The sequence below is a fragment of the Littorina saxatilis genome, linkage group LG12 (genome assembly GCF_037325665.1).
Source record: "Littorina saxatilis isolate snail1 linkage group LG12, US_GU_Lsax_2.0, whole genome shotgun sequence".
In the NCBI taxonomy this organism is placed as follows: Eukaryota; Metazoa; Mollusca; class Gastropoda; order Littorinimorpha; family Littorinidae; genus Littorina; species Littorina saxatilis.
The window spans coordinates 7,259,707-7,278,270 of record NC_090256.1 but is presented as its reverse complement, the minus strand read 5'-3'; the positions used below and the strand labels follow the sequence as shown (position 1 = coordinate 7,278,270).

At 42.3% G+C, this 18,564-nt stretch overlaps 2 long non-coding RNA genes across 2 annotated transcripts in view; both read right to left on the bottom strand.

The window, feature by feature from the left end:
- Window positions 1-15,230: 15,230 nt before the first annotated feature.
- On the bottom strand, window positions 15,231-18,075 carry LOC138981160 (uncharacterized). The gene is made up of 2 exons (XR_011460578.1): window positions 17,983-18,075; window positions 15,231-17,274 (listed from the first exon to the last, which is right to left on the bottom strand). It is a non-coding gene; the product is annotated as an uncharacterized lncRNA (long non-coding RNA).
- Window positions 18,076-18,449: 374 nt separating this feature from the next.
- LOC138981159 (uncharacterized) overlaps window positions 18,450-18,564 on the bottom strand; it is an 11,943-nt gene continuing 11,828 nt past the window's right edge. The window contains exon 3 of the long non-coding RNA XR_011460577.1: window positions 18,450-18,490. This is a non-coding gene — a long non-coding RNA (uncharacterized lncRNA). The remainder of the gene's footprint in view (window positions 18,491-18,564) is intronic.

The window sequence follows — 18,564 nt, the reverse complement described above, 5'->3', positions numbered from 1 at the left end:
CTTAGTTTCTCTTGTTGATCAATGGCTAGAGAAAATAAATGACAATGAGTTACGTGGTGCCTTTTTTGTTGATTTTGCCAAAGCCTTTGACGTTATTGATCACATGTTATTACTGATAAAATTCGCATTGTATGACGTCGGAATCGAAACTGTCAAACTTATTAGTTCATTTCTCACCGGCAGACAACAAACTGTACTTACAAACGCCTCGGTGTCGAGCATGCAAGAAGTAGAATACGATGTACCACAAGGATAGGTTTTAGGACCCCAGCTTTGTTCTATATACAATAATGCCCCCCCTCCCCCCCTGCATATTCAAAATGCAGGTTAACTTGTTGCAGATGACACCACAATTCACTCCAGCAACTCAAATTTAACTCGCTTATCAGAATCACTCCAAAGGAGTTTGCACCAGTTGACAGAGTGGACTGAACTACACCACAGAGTTGTCACGAAATTTTCTTTCGCCGAAATATTTTTTCTCCCCCACCAACACGTTTCTAAACCCAAAGAAAACCAAATATATGATCATAACACCGAGACAAAAACGTCAGAATCTTATTTTAGCTGGTCCTGCTTTAATGATGGATGGTGAAATTGTTGAACAAGTCGATCATTACAAAGTGCTGGGTGTTATTATCGATAACAACTTGTCTTGGTCAACCCACATAGAGCAACTTACTCAAGTCGTGTCAAAGAAAGTGTATCTCCTATCTATAATGAAACACTTATTGAACTGCCACACCCGGAAGTTATTCTTCATTGCTCATATCCAACCTGTTGTTGATTATGCTTCCACTTTATGGCACTCAGCAAGTGAACATTCCTTAAAACTACTTAGCCGAGTACACAAAAGAGCGCTAAAAGTAGTATTACTAAAGCAGATTATTCTCACATAATTGGACTACGTACATTTAGGGATCCTACCTCTAAAGTCAAGGCTGCTTTATAACAAAGGAATCCTTACGCAAAAAATGATATCCCAAACTTTACCCCAAACCATTTGTTCAAAGTTATCTGAAGAATTCACACCACCTTATGAAATGTAACCCTCCTCTTCCTAGGATAGACTTATTTAAGTCTAGTCTAGTTTATTCAGGTAGCCGTCTCTGCATGGAACGCTCTTCCGTATGAGAGAGCAAATAGGCCCAAGTTGAGCGCTCACTTAATGAGGGCGAAATAAGTGAGGGCGCTTAAAATGAGCGCTAAAGTTAAGGATTGATTGGCTGGTAAAAATAGTTAGCCAATCAAATCACATTTCTTAAGATTCGCGCTCCAAAAAGGAGGGCTCCTTTTATTTGGCGAGCTATAGATTCGCGCTCCAAAAAGGAGGGCGCATTTATTGAGGGCGCAGCTTATCGTTATGGGCCAAATAGGGTCAAGTTGAGCGCTCATTTAATGAGGGCGAAATAAGTGAGGGCGCCTCAATTGAGCGCTGATGTATCTATGATGTATCACTCTAACTGCAGTGTGTATGATTCGACCTTCTTCTTCTTATTATTCTTCGTTCATGGGCTTAGACTCCCACGTTCACTCATGTTTTTAGCACGAGTGGATGTTTACGTGTATGACCGTTTTTACCCCGCTATTCAGGCAGCATACGCCGATTTCGGGAGGGGGGGGGGGGGGGGCATGCTGGGTATTTTCGTGTTTCTATAACCCACCGAACTCTGACATGGATTACATGATCTTTTTCGTGCGCACTCACATAAGTTGACCTGAGAGATCGGAAAAATCTCCACCTTTTTTTTCTCTCTCTCCTATTTTCTTCTACTTCCTCTTCTTCTTTTTCTCTTCTTCACTCTCATTTCTTCTCTTCTCTCTCTCTTTGTTATTTCCTCTTTTTTTTCTCTCTTTCTCTTTTCTTCTACCTCCTCTTCTTCACTCTCATCTCTTCTTCTTTTTTTCTCTCTTTCTCTTTTCTTCTTTATGTATTTATTTTAATTTAATTGTATTTTGTTTCATCCTCTTTTTGCTTGTCCCGACGCTTGTTCCTTCTCCCAGTATGCTTCCACGCCGCCCCGTCCCAGCACTCACTGCAACATCCACCCCTGAACTTCGTTCCGCCGCCAGACTTTGTCGAATCAATGAGCCCCCAGTGTTGGTCAGACACCTGGGCACCCTCGCTAATTTTACAGACACTCCAGGGAAGGATGTCAGGCCGCTGCGGTAGGCTACCCTCGGAAGATGACACTGCACTGCTGCTGAGTCACTTCGACGGTGTTCAGTACTGGTCCTGTTCCTGGCCAGGGACACAGGCACCGCTACCTACTAAGCCCTCTACTTACGACACTGACTGTTAAAGGCACAGTGCAGCTCACAGCCTTCGTTTTGCGTTTTTTATTGCAACTGAGTGCATTTACAGTTCAAAAATCCTCCTATGGTAGTAAAACAAACCCAAAACTATCCAACGACGACATAATGTGAAGCTCGACAGTTTCTTGTTCACGCGAGTGCATAAATTAACCTAGTTATACGTGGTGTTTGGTCGGAGTTCGATTCAACTGAGTGATTCCGGCCTCCATTTTGTTTTACACAAACTCATGATGACGTCTGACATAGTTTGCTAGTGACGTGTCTTTTTGTGCATGATGAGGTGATCTACCTGATGTAAATTTAGATCCAAAAATAGGCCAAGACCAGCCGGGTCCGAGTACGACATTAATTCGTAAAAAAATCGCAGTTCTTGACTCTTTGGGTGCAAGTCAATGAAACTTGGTAGTTCTTCTAACGGATAGCTGCCTGAGGTATGACTAAAAGCCCCAGGGGCTCCGTGCACCTGGATTTGACAAGTTCAGTACCTTTAAGTCGCGGAGCCAAACCGCTGAGTGAGCGTCTCCTCAGAGAGCAGACCGCCACTGCGTCCCTCCGTCGTCCCCCCTGGAGCATCCCAGGCTGGCAGCAGAATATTCAGGGATGGCCGGAACAGGAACACTGGGACCAAGGTCACCATGAGAGCGCTGAGCAGGAAGGGTCACAAGAATCAAGACAAGTTTTTTTGTGTTTTTTTGCGCTTTCAGAGTCAATCGCATTCGTGAAGTGAATGACACTCGGCTGTGTGATCCCAGCCTCCCCATTGGAACTTTAGCACTTCCACTCTGGGTAGGAGCCGATCGAAGCTAAAAAAAAAACCTCGCACCCCTTATGGGATTCGAACCACGATTTCCCGGCCCGCAGCCCGATGCGCTAACCACTGCGCCACGGGGGTCGGTCCACTCTTAACCCACGAGGCGGCAGCGATCACGACCTCCCGATTGGGAGGCCGACGTCTTATCACCACGCCACTGCGCCCGTCTATGATTCGACCGTTCCAATGGCCAGTTGACAATTTAAATGCTATTTTATGGATTCTAGATGCCAAAGAGCTGCATGGCTTTATTTCAGAATCAGGAAAGAAAAATCAGAATGTTGCTTAATTTTATCAATCATTCATGTGGCTCATTAAAGGCACAGTAAGCCTCCCGTAAACTATCACAGATACGGTCAGGCTTTTACACACAGTACAAACACCCTTTCAGTTAAACACTCACCGCTTGAGAACATCCTAGGTGCCATCCGTAAAGAGCGAACAATTTTCAAAGAATTTATTTTTGCGTGGTTTATCTTACCCCTGAGCCATCGTGAACCCGTGTGATCCAGTTTCCCTTTTCCACACTGTAGTCGTCAGTTAGTAGCCCTAATTTGAATGCGACTCGATGTGAGCTTATCTGCAATAGCACGTTTTTATGCACGAAACAAATGGCTGTGGTTCACAAGAACTCTAGCGATGGCTTTTGACTGTTGCGAGGAACTGGCGATATGCATAAACCGTCGTCTGCTACGACCCTTGCGTGACCCTACTTTCGGGCTTTTCGTTTTTTAAACTTTCACAACTTCGAATTGTACTGATCTTGTCTTGATGAAAAAAGAATTCTTTAATGATTAAAGAATGTTTGTGTAACAAGCTGTCAATTTATTATTTAGATTTTAAAAGTTAGGTCCAGCGCAAAAACGCACCACGGTCCAAAAACATTCTTCGGTCCACGGCTATCGCCAGTTTAGAATGAGACCCGAAGGGAAGTAACTCATTTTTGACCTGAGTTCAGGATGGGTCCAAAAAGTCTCCAAGACAATCTGCAAAATTAATTCTTTAAAAATAGCTCACTCTTTACGTAGGGCACCTAGGATGTTCCCGTTTGGTGAGCGTTCAAATGGAAGGGTGTTTGTACTGTGTGTAAAGGCCTGAGAGTATCTGTGATGGTTTACGGGAGGCTTACTGTGCCTTTAAGTATTTAAAAACAAAATATAATTCTTAAGAAATTGTTTCAGAATAGAGACAATCAACGACATTTATCTAATCTTCGCTGCCACAGTTCTCAAACGCGGCTTCCACCTGCAACATAATCGTTTTTATTTGGAATGTGACGTAGAGGTTACATGCCGAGTCTCAGTGATCATTAAAAATAATAGTCGAAGTTAGCTGATCATGAAAAATGCAAGCTTCAGCGAGCTTTTTCATGACCGCGAACTGAGACCATTATTATTAATAATCACTGAGACGAGGTGTGTAACCTATATTTATCCCATGACCTGCCTCTTTGTCTCTGTTAGCTGAGGAGGGGATTATTTTGGATTATCCATCACAACCATATGAATTATCCATCACAACCGAGTCTCGATCTCACCTGTCATTGGTCTTTGTCTTTGGTCTCAGAGTACAACTGAATAATTTATAGAGGTCATCTGCATATTTATCGTTAACTCGGGACTACTTTTTTTCAGCAAAACGATTGAGATATTCTGCGGTATAAAAGTCGAACTGACGTTTGGCTAACGATCTACAAACATTATCATTGAAGAAATAAAGAAAACAACAAAGAATGTACATAATCTGTTTGGGTGAATAGAGCTGAGTGAAGATTATGAGTTGTCCGACGTGGTGAGACTGAGAGAGAGACAGAGAGCACGAGAGAGAGAGCGACAGAGACACACAGTGATTCAAGGCGCACAACTCTAGTAAAGTTGTCGTAACGAACCTCGCTTCATGGGCAACCGCTTAGATCAATCCCAAGAGCATCCTGATTCAAAATCTTGAGCGACAAAATAAAACTTACAGTAACTAAAACAGTATGCTTATAGTTTTGTTCATTTGTTATCGCTTTTAGAGCATTGATTGCTAAATATGGTTCAACAGAACAAGGCTGTCTCATCAGTCGTCTGCTACAGATCTATCGTCTGCAGCCGCGTCTCGCTGGCGCCAGCGATACGCACCCTCTGCTGCAGGATCTGTCGTTTGCTATACTCATGTAGTATCTTCGGCTCAAGTTGACCAGCATGGAAATTGCCATTTTCAAAGTTGGTGATACTGTTAGAATAAAAGGTGGCGAAGAAGGTCGGATCTTGGACATACAGCTCACTAGGCTACACTGAATGCGTTGCCGCATAAAAACAACTCGACAGTGGTGCGCCGTTTTCCCCCAGACAGATACCTCGCCTAGCCCTAAGACAACGACAGACATCAAAGTTAGGCTCACCTAAATCAGTAAGTGACGATTGAAGAAGTAGGTAATACAAATTTGAACACTGAAGCACAAAGGCTCGAATAAGCACAAACTCAGCAATCATCTTCATCGCTTGTAAAATCACACACGCGGTCTTTCGAATCCCGCTGAACTCAGGTCCAAAATGAGTTACTTCCCTTCGGGTATCATTCTCTCCCGTCGCTAGCTGTGAAGCGAAGATTATCAGAATGCGGTCTTTCGCAGTTGTGACGAATGCCAGCTCGGGTAACCGACTGAAACCAGCCGGTAACTGCACAGTATCAAATGCATTCAACGGCACAATCCTGGAAACAAAAAGACAAAAGGGGACTCGTTTCGCACATGAATATCATGACACGATTTTCGGTGGCAGAAGGTTTGATGAGCAGTAAACAGGCACTCGCAAAGTTTGTGTCAAAAAGTTAGGTTTTTTAATGAAAACGTCGGAGTAATGGGATAAAAAGCTTACACACCTCGTCCTGAATATCGTGCATATTTTCCCTCGGGTCGATTTACAGGTATTACCTCGCCAGAGGCTCGGTAATACCTGAAAATCGACCCTAGGGAAAATATGCACGATATTCAGAACTCGGAGTGTGTAACCTCTTTATTTCTCCTTTCTTCAATTATATATTATTCAAAGAAAAGAGGAGTTTTCATGCGAAAGTTTGATCGAATCCTGCGCGGTTGTACAGTACCAGCACTTGAACTTGATACATGTATCCATTTACAACGCCGCGCGTCATGCTGCACAAAAAGTAAGCATCGGTGTCAGTGATACGATACTGGCGCTACTGCTGCACCGCCAGCACACGCACAAACTTTATCTCCCCGCTGTATTGTCCCATGTTCTTTCTCTAAAAATGCATTGCCTTTGTGCTTTTCTCTGGAACAGGAATCGGAGCGGTGTGTGTGTGGAGGGGGCCGGTGGTGGTGATCGAGTATGTGTTTGAATAAAACGTGTTTGAGAATGTGTTGATATGATATAAAACAATGACCATCACTCACACTGTGTTTCACTGTGTTGGTGAATGACAATCCATTTTTTTTTGTTGAAACTATTTTTTCTTTTGCCTGAAGTAGTCAATCTTCTGCCTGATTGTATTTTCTTTTGCCTGAGTATATTTTCTTTTGCCAGTTTTTTTTTCAAACAGCAATTCTTTTGGCGGATGAAATTTTGTTTTGGTACTTAAATTCTTGGTCACTGAAACCATCTTTTCTTTTGGTGAAAGCATCTATTTGTTTGGTAGAACCATCTTTTCTTTTGGTTCATTAAACGGGTGCCTATTACATCCAGCAAACACATGTGTACGATTCTAACATAGTTAACAAACAAAAGATATCTGTACTCACCGATACAAGAACAGCACAAGACAATACGAATGTTCGCTTATGTAAGTGTAACCAAGTGCCAAATGTAACCTACCCTGCTCGCGGGACCAAATGTAACCGAGTGCCCCTTTCTCTCCAAACTCAAACAAACTGACACAAGTTAAATTACCAGGTTCTTTTATTTCCAATGATGGTGAGGGGAAATGTGTGGGAAAACAGGGGTTTACCTTCAATACAAAACTTCCAATGTGTTCTACTCTCTAAAACTAAAACAAACCAAAACAATACTCTAAATCCTCACTCTAGAACTATACTCCAAAACTATACTCTAAATCCTCACTCTAAAACTATACTCCAGAACTATACTCTAGAACTATACTCCAGAACTATACTCCAGATCCTCACTCTAGAACTATAGTCTAAAAAATCAAAAGACCCAATGAAACTCTAATCTAAACAAACGAAGTCTAAAAAAACAACCTAAAAACAATCCCCAACCAATCTAACAAAACCTAATTAAAACCTCGTCTCCTGAACATAACGGAAACCCCGTCTACTGAACCTAACTGAACTCTCGTCTACTGAACCTAACTGAAATCTCGTCTACTGAACCTAACTAAAATCTAACTGAACCCCTCTAACGAAACCCCGTCGCACATTCCGCCATTCTGTAAATCACAGAATGCACGTCATAAGCATACATAAACAACTCAACAATTTCAACCACCACAACCTAAATCCTTTAACAACAACAAAACACATCATTCCTTCCAAATAACATGCCTACAATACAATTTTCTCAAACACTCAAACGGGTTTCTAAAACATTCAACAAACAAAAGTTTTCCCGAACATTCAGCTCACAAAACAATCTACTTGAACATTCAAATAAATCCTCCTAAAGCAGGTCACAACCCGCATACTTTAACGCTGTTTTACCCATTATATAAAAAGAATAGCATATACATAACATACCCGTCTCAACAAAGTCACATTACTGTTCCCTTTCTGCTCGTAGCAAACCTGCCACGCGACCGCTCACTGGACACGTCTGTTCTGTTCAAAGCACCAGCGAAAAGTAAATGCCCCAACCCACAACATCCCGCGTGCCTACGTCACAAGGTTAAAACAAATTCAACTCCGAGGGGTTTCGGGTACCGAAAAGCGATCATTTTACCTATGCAAATTAAAGGATCGGCTCTTCCGCCAGACCATTTCAATACAAACAAAACACAGTCTCGGAAACCTTAGTGGATCCCCGATAGTACAGGTTTAAATCCTCGATAGCACAGAGGTACCACGAGTTCAAACGGATGCGCAAAAGTACATGTGTACGGTAACTGTCGCTCAGTCACAAGCTCACATCAGCTTCATCAGGTACAAACACAAAAGGCAACATGAGGCAGACGCAACAAGGAACGAACATGGTTTGAAAAGAATATGGAGGGGAAACACAAAAAGGGAAAGGAACTCTAGGAACGGAAATAAATGACAGGGGAGAGACGTGGTTGGATTATGTCAGGGGCACACACACACGCACACACGCACACACACACACACTCACACAAACACACACACATACACACACACACACACACACACACACACACACTCACACACACACACACACACACACACGTGCCGCTAATCCACAGTATGTGTACATTACATTTTTACAATCAAGCCGTCATGTGTGGATGTGCCCAGGGATAATATAAAATTGGACTCTACTTGTTTTCTGTCTGTGGAGGTGCTGTACATTTGCCAGACACCTTTCACACGTGCATCCAGGGAGGTGTGGTTGCTGCTGTTGAAATGTTGGGCAACAGACCTACAGCGGCGATGCCGAATATCTGCCAGATGTTCGGTGAAGCGGGTAGAGAGAGTTCTTTCGGTCTCACCAATGTAGAGTACTTTTGGGCATTTAAGGCAGGATATGGCGTAGATAAGGTTGCGGCTGGTGTAGAAGAACGTGCGTTTAATTTTGAAATTTTTTGGGGGGCCGTTCAGAGTGTTAGAGTGGCAAATGTGGGAGCAGGTGTGGCAACGAGGGTTCTGACATGAGTGTGTGCCGGGTTTTAGGGGAACTGGCGAACGTAGAGAGGATGGAACCAGGAAATTTCGAAGGTTGCAGTCCCGCCGGGAGGCCTACAAGGGTGGCATGTTGAACGTTTCGCCAACAGAGGGGCTAGACTTAAGAATGAACCAATTTGTTTTCAAAATGTGGCGAACAGGTAGGTTGTGGGGATGGTGGGTCAGAACTGCCACAGGTCTGTCTGATCTGTCTGTGGTGGCTGATGGCTGCAGAGCTTCGTGTCTCGGTATGCGGCGAACTTTATTTAAGGCCACATTCAAGAGGCTGGATGGGTAATCACGTTGAAGGAAGAAGTCATACATTTCTGCTGCTTTCTCTTCAAAGTCATCTGTGTCGGAACAGATGCGGCGCAGTCTGAGAAACTGGAAAAATGGAATTCTTTGCGCGAATTTAGCGCATAACGCACAAACAGAATGATACAGAAGCGTACATCCCCTGGGAACAGAAGCGTACACCACGTGTTTTAAAGGGGGGTACAGACCAAATAAAACAATATAGGGGAGATATGGTACAATATTATGAATGTAACATTATTTAGGCTAGTGTGGTGTATAATTGCAGGGAAAGGCAAATTGTCGAATTTGAATCCACAACGCCGCATTTACGACCACAAAACGTACTCTAATTTCCTGTAAAGGCATAAATACAAATATGTTGTAACGTAGCTGCATTGAGGAGTACCGATACATTATTTTGTATTTGACTGGTAATCGATGTACTTGTAATTTAGCCCCCCAAACATGTATTTAATGCAGCAACTTACCTACGGCTGAGGACACAATTGCTGCGAAACCCACCGGAGAAGGCGATATGCTCTAAAACGGGCGTACACCTTCTTCCGGCATGGTAACGCAGATATGCTGTGAACAAGCTCACTTCAGACGCGATTAATCTATAACTTGTTTTGTCTCTCGAACAGTGCAACAGCTATTTTTGGTTAGAATATGTCACACTGACACAGACGCACCACTATTACGTCTGGGCACAGATTGCGCGGTAAAAGAGACTGACGGTTTACGTGAGGTTTTGCAAGTATGCATACGCTCTTGGTCATACTCACCATGAACGACGGCCATTTATATGCACAGACAGACATACAGACAGACAAATACTGACACACACAGACACATAGAAAGACATTCAGACAGACATGAAAACAGATATACAGACACACAGTCTGGCACACACACCCACACACACACACACCTTACACACACACATACACACTAAACACACACACACACACACACACTAAACACACACACACATACACTAAACACGCACACGCTTAACACACACGCACGCGCACGTTTGCACAAACACACACACACACGCGCACACACACACACACATACACACACGCACACACGCACGCACGCACGCACACACACACACACTCACCCCCCACACACACTAAACACACACACACACACACACACACACACACACACACACACACACACACACACACACACAATTCATTGATGAAAATAGCTCGTGTTTGCCTGCTCTGGCCTGATTTATTTAGTTGCGATGTTTTACTTGCATGTTTTCTTTGACAGACACAATCTAGTTGTAATGAATCGCGGTTATGGTGTTTATAGTTGAAGGGATATAACTAGTGCTTTTTGTAATACAAAGAGTTTGTCAGGAGTTGTTTAACTACTGCCTGACAATTGAAAGTCATTCGACCTGGGCTCTCTGATGAGAAAACCTGCTCTTGCTTTTGATGTCAACTTTGGAAGAAAACATTTGATCTTGATGTCAACCTTGGAACCGGGAAACATTGCCGGGATGACTTGGACTTTTGTATGGGTGCCGCCATATTGGAAGATGAGGTACTTTGCTAGTTTTGTGTGAACTTGAACATTTCTTTTGTATGCGCGGACATGACTTGTGTACTTGAATAATTTCGGAATTGTATAATTTTCTTGTGCTCGGTTCAGGGCCGGACCAAATGAGTTGTAAGGGGGGGTTCCTCCTTTTTTGGGGGGGCAAATCAGCGAAGTGGCGAAGCCACAAGCGCGCGCGCGCGAACTAGGGGGGTCCGGGGGCATGCTCCCCCGGAAAATGTTTGAAAAACGGTTAAAATCTGTGCAATCTGGTGCAGTCTGGGCCTTGTTTTGAGGGTTAAGAGCAGCATTGTGTTGTACCTTTTTCTCATCGGATTTCACATTGAATAAAATTTGTTAGAGACACACACAAAATTTATTTAAAAAAATAAAAATAAAAAAAACACTCAAAGCAAGGTACATGCTTTTTCCAGGGGGGGGGGGGGGGGTTCCGGAACCCCTGGAACCCCCCCCCCCTGGGTCCGGCCCTGCGGTTGGTGTGTTTTTGAATATTGTTAGTTGTTACAGTAGGGTGTTATATTTTGTAACAGGCCGCCCCAGTCTGACTTGTGCGGGGTGATGCCAGTGTGGCGAGGGTGCGATGGAGGCCGTAAGGTTGAAGGCTAGCTACATCGTCACCTCTACATAACGTAAAAGTTATGTTTTGTTTATTTGCTTTCTTGTCCTTGTAAATATGTTATGACTTTGACAATGAATGAGTGAGTTTCAAAAGGTCGTGGACAATGAATGAATGAGTTTCAAAAGGTCATGAATTGATTATTGTAAGCAAGAACATATTTGAGAATTTGAGGAATGAGTTGATAATTGCTATGTCAGAAACAAACCAATTTGTATGTTCTAATTAAACCATTGGCTATTGTTTGGAAAGAATGAGTTGGTGAAAGACTACAAATTCTTCTAATCTTCTCTCTGCTTTCCTAAACTTCTGAGCGGGAGTCAGATGATTGACTGTGTGTGTGTGTGTGTGCACATATAAAGAATCTGGAAGGAGATTAATAAGGATAAATACGGATCTTCTTTATTTCAAATCTCTTACACTAGTGGCGATTGCAATGGCGCTGATTATCTTCATTGTATCGTCCTGAGAAAGAGAAAACCTAGTTGTCAGTTGAGTGTGTTCCTTTTTTTAATGAAAGATCCAACGTGTTTTGAATGTTTGCTTAACTCTTATAACTTGAAGAAGAGTAGCCTACGACTTGACAAAGAGACATCGAGCACATCTATCACAACAACAAACAAGTCGCGCGACGCGATAGGCCTATAACAACATTTAGTCAAGCTGTCTTCATCAAAGTAACAGATTCAAAACAAGTCTAACGATACTATACCCAGGAACTCTCATGTGAAATTTCAGGAAGATCGGTCCAGTAGTTTTCTCTGAATCGCTCTACACACACACACATACACACACACACGCACACACACAAACACACACACACACGCACACGCACACACACACACACACAAACACACACACACACATTCACACACACACACACACACACACAATCAAACACACACACACAAACACACACACACACATACACACACACACGCACACACACAAACACACACACACACATAACCACCCTCGTCTCGATTCCCCGTCTATGTCAACACATTTAGTCAAAACTTGACTAGATGTAAAAACCATTGAAAGGTCATTTTTTGGGAAAATGTTAACTTTAAATGCGATGAGTCGTGAAAAGTTACCTACATAACAATCGTCACTGGTAACGAAACAAATCACGCTCCACGCCTGCTGCGTTGTTGACCCGTGGTTTGTAATAATGTAAAACATCTTACAAATTGCGAGGCGCGCGCCTATGTTATAGACATATTAGTGTGTGCGAACTAACATGTGTATTATATTTATTCACACACACACACACACACACACACACACACACACACACACACACACACACACACACACACACACACACACACACACACACACACACACACACACACACACACCGTATTTGAGTCAGTCAATCAGTAATTACATCTCGCCAACCTCCCCTCCCCCCACACACACACACTTCTCATGTTGCTTTTGTTTACATGTTGCGGGTGTTCCTATAGTCGTGCAGTACCCAAGTGCTGTCCTCAGCATTTTTACCACGAAATACAAGGGCATCTAAGAGAGTATGAGGTATGTCAAGAAGAAGAAACAAAAATCAAACGTTATATCTCTGTCCAAACGTGTACAGCTTTATACTTGTCACTCTCTGACATCGCTATAGAAATGGTATACATTTTGGGGAGTCTAAATATCGCTGTCACACACACGAAAGATGGTGCGGGGACAGAAAGTAACATTCTCCGATAATGAAGCCTACCTAATGAAGCAGACGTACCCACCGTTTCCCACCCCGAGTATGATACGTTCAATCATGAGAGCAGCACAGAGGAACTACACAGTCTATATATGTATTATGTATTATAATTTCCTCGTCACGTGTGTGTAATGCATTTGCATGGCGAAATTGCCTGAATTTTGTTTCAGTCGTTGAATAACACTGCCAGTTTCACTAAAAGTAAGTTGAGAGAGGGATATGGTGTGTGTGTGTGTGTGTGTGTGTGTGTGTGTGTGTGTGTGTGTGTGTGTGTGTCAGGACCTCTAATGTATCGCCCAGTGTTCATCTCTAAAGGGAGGTAATAAGCTGCAGATAACAAAAACATTGAACAGTTGTCTCTCTTCCTTTGCGATTTGGAAAGACATTGACTCGAATCAGTTGCAGACTCATGTTCACTGTTGAAGATTTCATCACATACTGAACAAACAATAAATCAACCAAAGCTATTCATGTTCTTGTATTTTTAAAAGACAATCCGAAATAATGAAATGAACACATGAAAGAAATGACCCAAAAAGGATGTTTACAACAAGCAAAGTAGCACAACACGAATCTTACTTGTGCCAGAAATCACACTAGAAGAGACCATTACAATCAGATTTTCATTTGGCAAAAAGTAAATAACCAAAATACACAAATTGGATAGTATATGACGCGCACACACACACACACACACACACACACACACACACACACACACACACACACACACACACACACACACACACGCACATACTATCACACACACACACATCCACATACACACACACACGCACACGTACACACACGCACGCACGCACGCACGCACGCACACACACACACACACACACACACACACACACACACGCGCAAACTTTTATTTTTTCTTTCATTTATGTTTATTTTTGCCAGCAAACAGACGCCACTTTGAACAAATACAGACTTATCACAACGGAGAATATAACCTGCATTCTCCTTTAGCTCATATGACTGTACTTGTTACTTTGCCAATCTTGACACTGTTGCAGATGAAAATATAGCCATTTTTAAGTGATTCATTGTACATCGTAAAATAATATTGTCACTACTACAGAGCTGTTGAGACTGTTACATGAAAATGAAACCATCATTCACCTCAGACAAATATTCCGAAAAATCAACAGCTTGGCTGCTTTTTAATGCGGGAATATGAATTTGTTTCACATCGACATGGCCGTCAGTTACAAAGCAAAGTGAGCAGACGAGTTTGTTATTTGCAGACAGAAGTCAGACTGTTGTTATTTGTGACCCTCCACCATGAAATGAGTCGCATGTCACCTCACGCGGTTTTGCGCTAGGCATAATATAAGTCCGGGGGGTGTCTAGTAACAGTGTGAGGGTCACCTTAGTCACAGGCTTATAACTCGAAAAGTGTGCACTCTTTTTTAAAACGGTTTTCACCACTTGATAGAGAATAAACAACTCTGTAAGAAAATATAAAAATATGAAAATCATGAAAAGGTGACATACGATTCATTCCGTGGTGGAGGGTCACATTTGGTATTTGTCCAAATAAAATGTTGTTCGTATTCAATATGGACGTTTTGGTATATGAGCCAATGTCAAAAGGTGCTGTCTGACAGCTTCGAAAATCAAAGTACATCCAAAGTAAAATGACTGGTGTTTTGAGTTGCTTAACACATTCAGTATATAGTTTCTAAAGGAGAAAAGGGAAAATCTTTCACAACGGCTGTGTTATTTGGCCGTTAAGTTGAGGCTTGACGAGTGTCTCTTGTGGCATGTAAGGACATAAACCTGATTTTTTCCATTTTTTTTCTAGAACTTTCATTTCTACTGAGCTCGCATATGAGTATTGGGGTGTAGATTAAATATAATCAAGGTAAAAGCGCATAAAAGAAAGAAATTAAAACATTTGTGGAAAAAAAAATGAAATTTGATAAAAAAAAGTGTCTAGTGTGACATTGTGACGACAAAGCTTAAATTAGCCAGAAATGGTACCAAACTTCAAAATATAGTGGTTATTTTCATTGTTTTTCCTTTTCACCGACAGTTTTTGTTCAAAACTGGTTCTTTTGTGTATCTAGTTGAACAACAACATTTTTTGGAAGCTTTTTTAAAGTTTGAGTTTTTGTGACGCAAAGAGTCACGCTAGACACGCAATTTTCAAACTTTAATAATTTCTTTAAAAAGCGGACAAATGGGACGAAAAACACACAGAACTATGTATTGGGGTTCATGCAATCATTTGGTTTAAATCCAACTGCCCAGAAAAAAGCTTATTAGCATTTTTTCTAAAACTATCGAGAGTACTCAAACACCTTGTCAAAATACGTCCCTAAAAAGCACTAATTTGCGTAATTAATGAGGAGCAGAATTTTAACTGTTTATAGTTAGTCTTTGGTTTTTCTCTGCGATCATCTTTATTCATTAATCTCTCAGAAAAACCAAAAGTTCAATCTGAGTGTACATTCAGTAAATAGTTACAGAACTTATAAAATACCTAGCGTACCCACAGCACCTTTTGACATTGGCTCATATATCTAAGTACAAGGTTCCTCTTATTCAACGTGGACTCTTTGTTATTTGTCCAATTGAATGGATGCTCTTTTCCAATGGGAAATCTTTGCTATATGTGTTCAATCGAACGGATGTTCTTTTTCAACATGGAATCTTTGGTTTGCGTCTAAGTGAATGGATGCTCTATTTCAATGTGGAATTATTGACAGATGCGTAATTATGAACATGGTCGTGTTCACGAGCGGAATAATCTTGTAATATTTTTAGATACTTTGTTATCCAGGCAGGTTGCTTTGTACGTAGTAAAGCCGGAATACGAGACAAAAACAAACACAAAATCAGTCGATGTTGATAAGAACATTTAAATTAAATCTTAGAATGAAAAGAGATTAAAAGCGTGCATGTGTTCTGCGCGAACTTAGAATCCGGTTTCATTCTAGAATGGACCGGGTCCAGGTTGGAATTCTAACCCTGCGCAAGTACAGGGGTGCCATTCTAGAATGAAACCCTTGAATAAAGGGGGCCGTAATGTTTGTAGGTAAGACAGAGTTGTCTTCCCTTGAATTATCTCCACCTGCACCTTCCCTTTGATAAAATGGGGCTGATTTGTCTACCCCTGAAAAAATCCTTTGGCGATCTTGCGATGTCATGTCATGTCAAGAAAGTTGACACTCCTGAGTACGCAATAAACAAAGGCAGACCATAGCAAGGGGGACTACCAGGGCGGTAATGTTTGCAGGGCAGTTGTTTTTGTGATGAGAGCCGGTTGCGGCCGCTTGCAATGTCAGCGCTGTCTCCCTCTCGGAAATGTCCGGTTTTTTGACAATTTTTTTGACAGACAGACAGACAGACGGCCAGACCGACAGACCAACAGAAGGACAGAGTGAGTTATAGAGCTGTTGTCACAGGTTTAAAAAAGTTGACATTATATCTTCACAATTCAGAAGACTAACTTCATGTATATGAATAAGATTAAAAGTTACAAGAGAGATCGGCAAAACACTGTCAGTCCGGAAATTTCCGTTCGTAGCGATCAGTGTTGAGTGTCTCTCAAAATCGTAATCACTTTCAGAACATCACAATCCCAATTCACTATGTCTTTGAGTAAAGTGTAAAAAACCCGAAAAAAAAACCCAACCAAACACACAAAAAACAAAAACAAACAGAGAATCCACATTTGTGGCTTTGGCTGTTTGATAGTCTAACTGAAATGACTATTCCAACTTGGACCCAAATTCTAACCTTGCGCACGGCCGATTCTAGAATGGACCAGCAACAAGGGTTTCATTCTAGAATGGCACCCCTGTACTTGCGCAGGGTTAGAATTCCAACCTGGACCCGGTCCATTCTAGAATGAAACCGGATTCTAAGTTCGCGCAGAACACATGCATATGAGAGAGATGGAAACGCAATCAAAATGTTACATCATATAATTGTCTATCATACTGTTTTGTTCGGATTAAAATATCACAGGCACAATCAACGCTGAGTCGGATACCAGTCGATGTCAGTCAATGGTAGAGTTCAGGGTCAACGTCAGCGGAAAAGTGTGTAGAGTACGCCGAGCATTGTGGGTAGCAGTACAGTAAGGTGGCCGATGGTTATCTGAGATGCATCTGCGAAGATGAAACATATTTCAACGGTCAGTGTGAAATCATTAGACTTAAAGGCATAATGCTGTTGCCCCATTGTCAAGAGAGAGAGAGAGAGAGAGAGAGAGAGAGAGAGAGAGAGAGAGAGAGACAGACAGACAGACAGACAGACAGAGACAGAGAGAGAGAAAGAGAGAGAGAGAGAGAGACAGAAAGACAGACAGAGAGAGAGACAGACAGAGACACAGAGAGAGAGCGATAAAGGCACACACACACACACACACACACACACACACACACACACACACACACACACACGTACACAGCCACGCACACCCACACACATAGCCTACACACACACACACACACACACACACACACACACACACACACACACACACACACACACACACATACATACACACACATACATAGCACATACACACACACACATACACACGCACACATAGACACATAGACTCATAGACACACACACACACAACCACACTTACAAGCACGCACGCACACACATACACACACACACACAAACGCACGCACACACACACACACACACACGCACACACACACACACACACTAACGCGCGCACACACAAATACACAGAGCCACACACATACATACGCACGGAGCCTTCTCCTGGCAACAGATCGCTGGTAAATTCATGACGTCTTAAAATAACTCACTACAAAGCAATGATTTTCAGTTTGACTTACCGCCACCACCATCGCCACCACCACCACCTCCAGTACCACCGCCACTACCGCCATTACCGCCAACACCACTACCTCCCTGACCTGCACAAGGAGTGATAGCCATTAAATAAATAAATAGACAGATCTTTTCGCAGGAAAACATTTGAAGCGGTGGTGCGATTGCATTCATATGTCCAACTACCTGCCAGTATGTCGGGATGACTGTTTGCTTGTCAGGCAGTTGATTGACTGAAAACACACACACACACACACACACACACACACACACACACACACACACACACACACACACACACACACACACACACACACACACTCACACACACACACACACACACACACGCACACACGCACACATACACAAACACATACACCACGACCCTCGTCTCGATTCCCCCTCTATATATGTTAACACATTTGGTCAAAACTTGACTTAATGTAAAAAGGACATTGACAAACAAGTCTTTACCTTGATTAGGAGCAACTGTAGTGTTCGCTGATTGTCCCCCTGTAAATATTACCAAAGAGTAAAATGGAGATTATAAATTTGAACACACAAGAGTTTGATAAATAAGATAAGAT